The following is an 11,251-nucleotide window of genomic DNA, read 5'->3' as shown; positions in this document are numbered from 1 at the left end:
TAGTCCTACCCTCCTCACACAACAATCAAGCTGTGATCAGCCTAAGGGAGTGTCTCAAACCTAGTCTTCTCGCACAAACTTAATCACACCTGGCACAGATGAGCACCCTGAGTCCTGCCCTCCCTACACAGCAGGCAAACCACGTCCAGGCCAGACAAACGCTCCAAGCCCTGACCCCTCTATGCAGACATCAAGCCATAACCCCGTAACTGGATCAGGCAAGTGACTCCAAGCCTACAGTGGCCAAGCCATAATAACCAGGCCATGCTAGCACTCTGAACCCCATTTTCCCCATGCAGCAGCCACAGCTCTATTAGAGCAGGTACACACAGCCCAAGTGAGTGGCTGGTTCTGGTGGCTGGGGGAGGTTGAACTTCTGGGCCACAGAAGACAACTACAATGCAAACCACTCCTTCAAGACTGAGGGAGGTTGTCATTTCACCTAATGCATGTAGATAGACCCCTGGAGAAGGAAATAGCAACCCACTCCAGTATTCTTGCCTGGAAAATCCTATGGACAAAGGACCCTGGTAAGCTACAATCCATGGAGTCACAAAGAGTCAGACATGACTGAGCAATTTTCACATGTAGGAGAAGGAAATGGCAACCCACTCCAGTGTTCTTGCCTGGAGAATCCCAGGGACGGGGGTGCCTGGTGGGCTGTCGTCTATGGGGTCACACAGAGTCGGACATGACTGAAGTGACTTAGCAGTAGCAGAAGCAGCAGATAAACACAGGGAGACAGAGGAATACGTTCCCAAATAAACAAACAATAACAACAACAACAAATAAACAGCAAATCCCCAGAAAAAGACTTTTATGGAGCAGAGATAAGCAATCTACCTGATAAAGAGTTCAAGTAAATGGTCATAAAGAAGCTCACGGTCTCAGGAGATGAATAGATGGACACAGTAAGAACTTCAACAAAGAGACTACATTCTCCAGTAAAAGACATTGGGTGGCTATGAAAACAAGTAAGCTCTCCCAGAAGAGATAGTTGAGCAGAGGTCAAAATGGAGTGAGGCAAAGAGCTATCCAGATATTGGTGTAAGAAATTTTCAGGCATACAGAGTAAGCAAAAAGGCAGGAGGGGATTTGGTGTACTCAAAGAACAGCAGGGTCCAGAGTGGATGAGGCCCAAGGAACAAAGGGCATAGAGTTGAAATGAATTCAGAGAGATAGGCCAAGGCCATGTCTTATATGCATGCCATGGTTGGGACTCTGGGTTAAGTGAGAAGGAAAACCACTTGAAGGTTTAGGGCAGAAAACTGACTTGATATGATGGATATATTAAAAGGATCTTATCTACTGTGAAAGAATAGATTATAGGGTGTTAGGGATCACCAGAACTGGAAGAGGGGAGACAAGGGAGAAAATTACTACATACAATAATCTGTGTAGAAATGGTGGGAGTAGTGGGAATGGTGAGAGTTCCAGGATATAATTTGAAGGAGTAGAATGCAAAACACGTATTGGATATGGATGAAGAGAGAGGAGTGATGCAAAGGTTATTTTCAAGGATTTTGACTTTAGCACACAGGCATACTGTCGTGGTTGTTCGCTGAACTATGAGAACATTGTGATAGGAACAGATTTGGTGGGTATGTATAGGGGAGGGGGGTGGTTAGGAATCAGTAATCCAGCATTGGATGTGCTAGATTTAAGATGTCTGCTAAACTTTAAGTCATATAGTATATTTATAGAGTTCAGGAGAAAATGTAGGGCTACTCAAAAATTGATCGTTACAAGAACATAGAGGCAGTCAGAAGCTATGGAACTTAAAATTCCATGTAGGGCATGAAAGAGAAAGAAACCCAAAGTCTAATATATTCTGATATTCAGAGACATAAAAGATCAGGATGCAAAAAATGAGACAGATTAAGTGGTAGTCACCAAAGAATGCAGAATTTTTTTTTTATTTTATTTTATTTTTAAACTTTACAATATTGTGTTAGTTTTGCCAAATATCGAAATGAATCCACCACAGGTATACATGTGTTCCCCATGCTGAACCCTCCTCCCTCCTCCCTCCCCATACCATCCCTCTGGGTCGTCCCAGTGCACCAGCCCCAAGCATCTAGTATCATGCATCAAACCTGGACTGGCAACTTGTTTCATACATGATATTATACATGCTTCAATGCCATTCTCCCAAATCTTCCCACCATCTCACTCTCCCACAGAGTCCATAAGACTGTTCTATACATATGAGACACAAGGATAAAACAGTAAAATAAATACGCAAGTCATGTAATGAGAAAGACTAGTATTAGGGAATATTCCCAAAATAAAAATAGATATCTTTGAAGTGATTTTGGTTTATATTTTTAACTTATTTAAATTAAAATGAAAAATTAAGCGGTTTACCAATTCCCCTTGATCCCCCACTTCTAATCTGCGGTGAAGTGACTTCATTTTGTATCTTTACTTACCTTCACAGATAGCAATCTGATAAATTCTAATAGAGACTGACACTTTCACAAAGCTGGAATTGTAGAATGACCCAAGTAGTCTTCTGAAAGGAAAAAATATATGAAAAATTATACTGCTGGTCAGTATTGTTCTTATACAAATGGATGGATAGAATAATGGGAGCAATAATTTCTGTAAAAATACTTTTAAAAGCACATCGAATCCAAAAATCTTAGAGACTTCCATCTCATGTAACCAAACATTTCAAACAGTCATCAATTTAATTGTATCCTTGGAAAAGCGTTCAAAGTCCAGACTTAACCAGAACAAGTAATAAAACTCCAACACTGTTCTTAGAAGTTAACGTACAGAATTATAACCATATGGGAAAAAAAAAGGAGTAAGGTAAAAAATTTTTATTACATGTTCCAAGTCAAAACTTAACTGACTAGAAGAATGAGAGTAATAAAAGCAGGTAGGTAAGTGAAATGCTTGTTTCCTTTATTGAAATAACTCAATTGTAGTTCTCTAAACAAATCAAGGAGAAAGTCAGTAGTGCCTGAAATCTGCTCAGTGTACCTGGCTGCTTTTAGTGTCCATTCATAGAAGAGAAAGGAGCAATTCAGAAAACATCTCCGTTTCCCCATTTATTTACTTTGATCTACAGGGGATTTACATGACTACTTCAACTTAATATATCTCTCAACCAGACAAACGGTTCAGGCAAAATGGGAATGGGACTTCTTCAGTGGCTTCTGACAACGCTTTTCCCTCCAGTACAAACCAGATGGTCCAGGAAATGTGTAAGCGCTTTGCAGTCTTCTGTCGTTGTTGTTCAGTGGCTAAGTCTCTACGTCCTGCCTGACTCTTTGCTACCCATCTATCTTTATAAGAAATCATCGTTCCCCAACAACAGCTGGGCACTAGCCTGTCTTTTCAGAGCCTTGCTCCCTGGGAGACTCCCTGTGAAATATACAACCTAGGAGAAGTAGGATACCAAATCATGGAGATTGCAGATTCTAAGAATGCTATACAGTTGAAGTAACATAAAACATGATTTGTGTTCTATTAAGTTAGCAATCTATCCATGTGTGTGAATGCTAAGTTGTTTCCATCATATCTGACTCTTTGCAGTCCTGTGAACTGTAGCCCGCCAGGTTCCTCTGTCCGTGAATTTCCTCCGGCAAGAATACTGGAGTGGGTTGCCATGCCCTCCTCCAGGGGGTCATCCTAACTCAGGGGTCGAACCCAGGTCTCTTATGTTTCCTGAATTGGTAGGTGAGTTCTTTACCACTAGCACTACCTGGAAAGCCATATGGAATCTATCCATATATCTAGTCAGAAATGCTCATTTTGAAATTTAAAAATCATTGCCTGTACATTTAGACATATTGTGTTTTTAAAAGAAAACTCATTTGTTTACATGCTTTCCAGAGATACTGCTTAAGATAATATGGGCATTCAAGGTGAATTTCATACACCAGTATGGTCTTATTACCTTAACTCCCATGGTTGAAGTTGTGTGAATGAAAATGATTCTGCTCTTGCTGATGCTTATTCTTGTAGCATACTGAGGTGAACCCCAATCCTTTCTCTGTCCAACAAGCACTGACAGCTTCAAACAAGGCTGGTGATACCTACCCTAAGGAGACTCCTTTTTCAGTCACAAATTGTGTAACAGGTAACAAAGGAACTGCTGTCAAAGACCCACGTTTTAGATAGATGGTTGGTTGGGTGCAGATGCATCTGGTTAATAATACCTGGAGCAATTCTTTAACTTGAGCTTTCACAGTGCAGCAGTGATTAAGAGCACACAGCTTCTGGACTCAAACTGCTTGGTTCAAATTGGGCTCTACTGCTTTCAGGCTATGGAGAAAGCAAGTTACCTCTTCTCTGCTTTCTGTTCTCATCTATAAAAAGAGAATAACAGCAGTGCCTAGCTAATACGGCACTGGTGATGACTGATGGATTATTTAAAGCAAAGAAAACATTGTTTAGCGCAGTGGCTCAACAAATGTTATTAGTTACTTGAGAGCAAAACAAAATGGCAATATTATGTAGGTTTACAAAAGAATTAACTTTGGCACATGTGTAACAATTTAATTTTTATACAGCCCACTTCATCCTCACTTAACTCTCAATTCTTAAAAATTTTGAGCTTGGGTTTGCTTAAGCCATACTCTCCTTGGTTCCATCTTTGCCTTCACATGATAATTATATTTATTCTGTATATAACTAGTTCCCTGGAGATAAACTGGGAACAGGGAGCACTCAGACATCTGAATTCACTTGGTTTGACTGAAAAGTATAAGATTTTCTACTTTAATCTATGGACATTTTGTTTCTGATAGGCTGTGTTCTGTTTTGGTTGGATCTATGTCTAGCCACAGAGAAGGCAATGGCACCCCACTCCAGTACTCTTGCCTGGAGAATCCCAAGGGAGGAGGAGTCTGATGGGCTGCAGTCCATGTGGTCACTGGGAGTCGGACACAACTGAGTGACTTCATTTTTATATTTCACTTTCATGCATTGGAGAAAGAAATGGCAACTCACTCCAGTGTTCTTGCCTGGAGAATCCCAGGGACGGGGGAGCCTGGTGGGCTGCTGTCTATGGGGTCGCACAGAGTCAGACACGACTGAAGTGACTTAGCAGCAGCAGCATGTCTAGCCACGCTTTGCCACAGGACTGAATGAGAAATTTCTGGGCTTTAGTAATAATCTAAGGCTCTTCTTTTCATATTTAACTTGGTTCTTGGAAAACACAGAAATTTGTACTGTTGATAGATTTCATTTCTCCCTGGGCGAGGTTCATCTATTCTCTCTTCTTTCTCTTCCTATTTCCCTAACTTCTCAGGAAACTTCTTGCCTCCTAAGTGAATTTGCCAGGTTCCCTATGGTATGAGGAAAACTTTGTGGTGGGAAGATTTAAGATGACACGCCAGTGATTTTCTGCCTCTTGGTGTTCATTTCTAATTCTCTACAGCTGGATTTAGTCATCCATATTTAATGAATTCTCCAATGCATGAAAGTGAAAAGTGAAAGTGAAGTTGATCAGTTGTGTCTGATTCTTAGTGACCCCATGGACCACAGCCTACCAGGCTTCTCCATCCATGGGATTTTCCAGGCAAGAGTACTGGAGTGGGGTGCCATTGCCTTCTCCAATTTAATGAACGATATATGTTCAGTTCAGTTCAGTTCAGTCACTCAATCGTGTCCAACTCTTTGCAACCCCATGAACCACAGCACGCCAGGCCTCCCTGTCTGTCACCAGCTCCCAGAGTCCACCCAAACCCATGTCCATCCAGTTGGTGATGCCATCCAGCCATCTCATCCTCTGTCATCCTCTTCTCCTCCTGCCCTCAATCTTTCCCAGCATCAAGATCTTTTCAAAGGAGTCAACTCTTCACATCAGGTGGCCAAAATATTGGAGTTTCAGCTTCAACATCAGTCCTTCCAATGAACACCCAGGACTGATCTCCTTTAGGATGGACTGGTTGGATCTCCTTGCAGTCCAAGGGACCCTTGAGACTTTTCTCCAACACCACAGTTCAAAAGCATCAATTCTTAGGCACTCAGCTTCTTTAGAGTCCAACTCTCAGATCCATACATGACCACTGGAAAAACCATAGCCTTGACTAGATGGACCTTTGTTGGCAAAGTAATGTCTCTGCTTTTTAATATGCTATCTAGGTTGGTCATAACTTTCCTTCCAAGGAGTAAGCATCTTTTAATTTCATGGCTGCAGTCACCATCTGCAGTGATTTTGGAGCCCAGTTGTTGGATCATAGAAAAAGCAAGAGAATTCCAGAAAAACATCTACTTCTGCTTCATCAGCTACACTAAAGCCTTTGACTATGGATCACAACAAACTGGAAAATTTTTAAAGAGATGGGAATACCAGACCACCTGACCTGCCTCCTGCAAAACCTGTATGTAGGTTAAGAAGCACCTACAGAGTGAAGTAAGCCAGAAAGAAAAACACCAATACAGTATACTAACACATATATATGGAATTTAGAAAGATGGTAACAATAACCCTGTATATGAGACAGCAAAAGAGACACTGATGTATAGAACAGTCTCATGGACTCTGGGGGAGAGGGAGAGGGTGGGAAGATTTGGGAGAATGGCATTGAAACATGTATACTATCATGTATGAAACGAGTCACCAGTCTAGGTTCGAAGCACAATACTGGATGCTTGGGGCTGGTGCACTGGGACGACCCAGAGGGATGGTATGGGGAGGGAGGAGGGAGGAGGGTTCAGGATGGGGAACACATGTATACCTGTGGCGGATTCATTTCGATATTTGGCAAAACCAATACAATGTTGTAAAGTTTAAAAATAAAATAAAATTAAAAAAAAAAAAAAAAAGAAGAAGCACCAGTTAGAACTAGACAAGGAACAACAGACTGGTTATGAATTGGGAAAGGAGTATGACAAGATTTATATTGTCACCCTGCTTATTTAACTTCCATGCAGGGTACATCATGCGAAATGTTGGGCTAGATGAAACACAAGCTGGAATTGAGATTGCCAGGAGAAATATCAATAACCTCAGATATGAAGATGACACCACCCTTATGGCAGAAAGCAAAGAGGAACTAAAGAGCCTCTTGATGAAATTGAAAGAGGAGAGTGAAAAAGTTGTCTTAAAACTCAACATTCAAAAAACAAAGATCATGGAATCATGTTCCATCACTTCCTGGCAAATAGATGGGGAAACAGTGGAAACGTGATAGACTTTATTTTCCTGGGCTCCAAAGTTACTGTGGATGGTGACTACAGCCGTGAAATTAAAAGACTCTTGCTCCTTGGAAGAAAAGCTATTACCAACTTAGGTAGCATATTAAAAAGCAGAGACAATAATTTGCCAGCAAAGGTCCATCTTGTCAAAGGTATGGTTTTTCCAGTAATCATGTATGGATGTAAACTCAGAAAGATATTGATGACTGCAGTTCTCACCAACACATCAACTGCTTTCTTATAAGAGTTTCTGACCCAGTTAAAATAAAACCTACTCCATTCCACTAATTGACTAGATGAAATGGACTTTACTGCAAATGTGAAAAATTGGAGAGACAATAAGTAAAGTACAGAGGTAGAAACTGCTGTGTTCAGTCAATTGCTGGTGTGTAGGAGCAAAGTCCTGTGTTGCCAGTGCTTCTGATATTCCAAGAAGTCAGGTATATATTCTTTGGAATTTTTATGCGAAATTTTAAATGTTGGAAATCAATGACATATCTTAAAAGACACTATAGTTTAAACGAAACACTTAGGGGACCATATGTCATCAGTTTTCTACCTCTAATCTAGATGACTCTTACTCTCTTTGTTTATTTAATCATTTTACTCAATCTTAGCTTTTTTTTTTTTAACTTTTTTTTTTATGTTTAAAAAAATTTTCCAAGCAAGGTTTTAGTTTTGCTTGGGTAAGCGTGGAAAGAGAAGAGCTTAATAGTTTAAGACGAAGACTACAAGGAGATAAGCTTGAGAGTGGCATTGATAAAAAGAAACCACAGGGAGAAGGGAGACTTAAAAACAAGGTTGTATCATCCCTTTTTCTCTGCATCAGAAGATCCCACTTTGTGTCTGTCTATGATATCTTGGGTTTTAACTTATGGAGAAAATCTGGATGTTTCCACATACAGCTATTGAGATGTCACTTTCACTGAGCGCATGTTGTCCTGGCACTTCTGGATTTTTTTAAAAAAATATTGCCATTTTTTATATTTTCTGAAAAATATACTGGTCAGCTATGTCATACTGATCATTTAAGAGTTATGGAAGTATTATACAGTATTATACTTACTTTGTCTTACAGTCTTTGAGTATTTTTTAATCCTTGGAACACAAAGTTTTTTTGTTGTTTGTTTTGTTTGTTTATTTCTTTTAGCCTTCTCAACTTATCTTCCTCACCCAAATCTAGTCACTTTCTAGTCTGGTCATTTTCTTTTTTTCTCACCCAAAAATATTTTTATCTATGTGCGTGCATGCTAAGTAGCTTCAGTCATGTCTGACTCTGTGCAATCCTTTGCACTGCACCCTGCCAGACTCTTCTGTTCAGGCAAGAATACTGAAGTGGGTTGCCATGCCCTTCTCCAGGGCATCTTCCCAACCCAGGGGTCAAACACAGGCCTCCTGAATTGCAGGCAGATTCTTTACCACCTGAGCCACTAGGGAAGCCCTATTTATTTTTATTTAATCTTCAAATGGGGCTAAAATAAAACAGCAACAGAATTGTTGCTATAATTCAAACTACTGCTGCCTCAAAAGTCAATTTCAATACTTGAAATATTTTTAATTCTTTCCTAATCCACTACTCTCATGGATGATAAGTACCGTACAAGCTTTTTATAAAACAAAAAACTATTATCACGGCCTTCCAAATTATCAATTATGTAAATAAACAACTTTTCCTTGCCTTATAAAAAAAATGTAGTTGTGTAAACATGAAACATGTCTATGGAAATAAACCTCTGCCAATATTTCCTAGATTGATAGTTAGAAATGAACTGGACATTATGCTTACTGGTTTAAACTTTCAATCATTCAATCATAGATGCCAACCCATATATAAATATAGACAGAATCATAGCTTCATTTTTTTTCTATTCTCTACAACAAACATAAAGAATTATATTGCTCATACAAGCATACAAAATTTTAAGAACTTAATATTTTCTGCATCTTTGTTTATTCATGCCTTAGCAAAATAACTTCAGGACAAATATTTTATCATAGTACCTTCAGTGTTTCAGCTCAGAATTAGTTGTGACTTTCCAAGTTCTTTATAGGTACTCTTTCAGGGAAGCTCCATTTCAGTAGCATGACCTAGTTTATGATACTAACCTAAGGAATTTATATTTTCAGCTAAAAATGAGCTAGGAAAAAAAATAAGAAAAACACAGCGACTTTTTATTTCAATAAAACCAGTTGAAATAAAATTTCTATTTAATCAACATTTTAATATAGATAAAACTATGCAGAATATAAGTATCATTCCACATTACATCAGCAAGTCATTGACTGTATTATAACATTATCAAATCCTCCTTTAAAAGAAGCTACATTTACATGCCAAAATAACTGAGAAAAAGGGAAAATTTTGGCTGGTCATCTGCATTTGGACTCTTCATGCCAGTTATATACCAGTGTCCCTTTTTCTTCTGAGGCTTGGTTTATCATACAGATCCATCTTGCAGCATGAAGTATGAATGGCTCCTTTTTAGTAATGAGACACCATTAATTTAAACACAAGTACTTTGCAGTCTTGGTCACAGAACAGAAAATGTGGTAATTAATCCTGGGGTAAATTTTGCTTGTTATTTAAAAAAAAAATGAGACTTAAAAGATGTACTCAGTATAAGAATCAAATATGAAAGATGTGAAAAGAGAGGGGTGATTACCATATTTTAAATTATCATTTGAGTTTCCAGAAGTGATCAGATTCTTAGAATAAAGTTAAATCAAGTACAGGTGCACTAAAGTTTGGAAATGCAGTTTCTAGTATATTTCATTTAGTACTTTCAACCTTCCTAGAGGAATATGACTATATTCATATCTTAGTGTTAGGAAACTGACCCCTAAGTAGATTAATAAGTGGGTGAGGTCTTTTAACCCAGGGCTGTGCGTACTTTGGGCTCCCCACATGGCTCAGTGGTAAAAGAATCTGCCTGCTAAGGCAAGAGTTGCAGAAGATCCTGGTTCAATCCCTGGGTCCAGAAGATCCCTTGGAGAAGGAAATGACAACCCACTCCAGTATTCTTGCCTGGAGAATGTTGCAAAGAGTCAGATGTGACTGAGCACGCACATGTACGTGCTTCTTTAGTATACCAAATGAGAGATAAACAATACAACATTAAATGGTAGTGTTACACAGAGTATAAATACATGCTGGACAAAAACGCCAAAATAACATGGTGTCAGAGTTAGTATTATATGTCATTTCAAGTGGGCTGAGGGATACCCCCATAGCTGGTAAAACATTATTTCTGAATGTGTCTATAAGGTATTTTTGCAAGAGATTAGTATATGAATCTTTGAAGAAAAGTTATGACCAACCTAGATAGCATGTTGAAAAGCAGAGACATCACTTTGCCAACAAAGGTCCATCTAGTCAAGGCTATGGTTTTTCCAGTGGTCATGTATGGATGTGAGAGTTGGACTGTGAAGAAAGCTGAGCACCAAAGAATTGATGCTTTTGAACTGTGGTGTTGGAGAAGACTCTTGAGAGTCCCTTGGACTGCAAGGAGATCCAACCAGTCCATTCTGAAGGAGATCAGCCCTGGGATTTCTTTGGAAGGAATGATGCTAAAGCTGAAACTCCAATACTTTGGCCACCTCATGCGAAGAGTTGACTCATTGGAAAAGACTCTGATGCTGGGAGGGATTAGGGGCAGGAGGAGAAGGGGACGACAGAGGATGAGATGGCGGGATAGCATCACTAACTCGATGGACGTGAGTCTGAGTGAACTCCGGGAGTTGGTGATAGACAGGGAGGCCTGGCGTGCTGCGATTTTTGGGGTCGCAAAGAGTTGGACATGACTGAGTGACTGAATTGAACTGCTCTGAGCATATAAATCAGTAGAATGAAAAATGAAAATTTGCTATCATCAGTGAAGAGCCAGTCTATTAACTCTGTCTTCTCCAGTGCTTGGACTTCAGTTCTCCTGATTCTCAGAACAGACTCAGGACTGAATTACACCACTGGCTTTCTTGGTTCTCCAGAAATGGATATACATTTGTGGTACATCCAGCCAGTAAAATGCTACTCAGCAGTAAAAATAATTAATTGTTGATACATGTAATGGATGAGGATGAGCTGGTTAGACAGCAT

Source organism: Bos indicus, chromosome 2, assembly GCF_029378745.1.
Source record: "Bos indicus isolate NIAB-ARS_2022 breed Sahiwal x Tharparkar chromosome 2, NIAB-ARS_B.indTharparkar_mat_pri_1.0, whole genome shotgun sequence".
Classification (NCBI taxonomy): domain Eukaryota; kingdom Metazoa; phylum Chordata; class Mammalia; order Artiodactyla; family Bovidae; genus Bos; species Bos indicus.
This window is presented reverse-complemented; position numbering follows the sequence as displayed.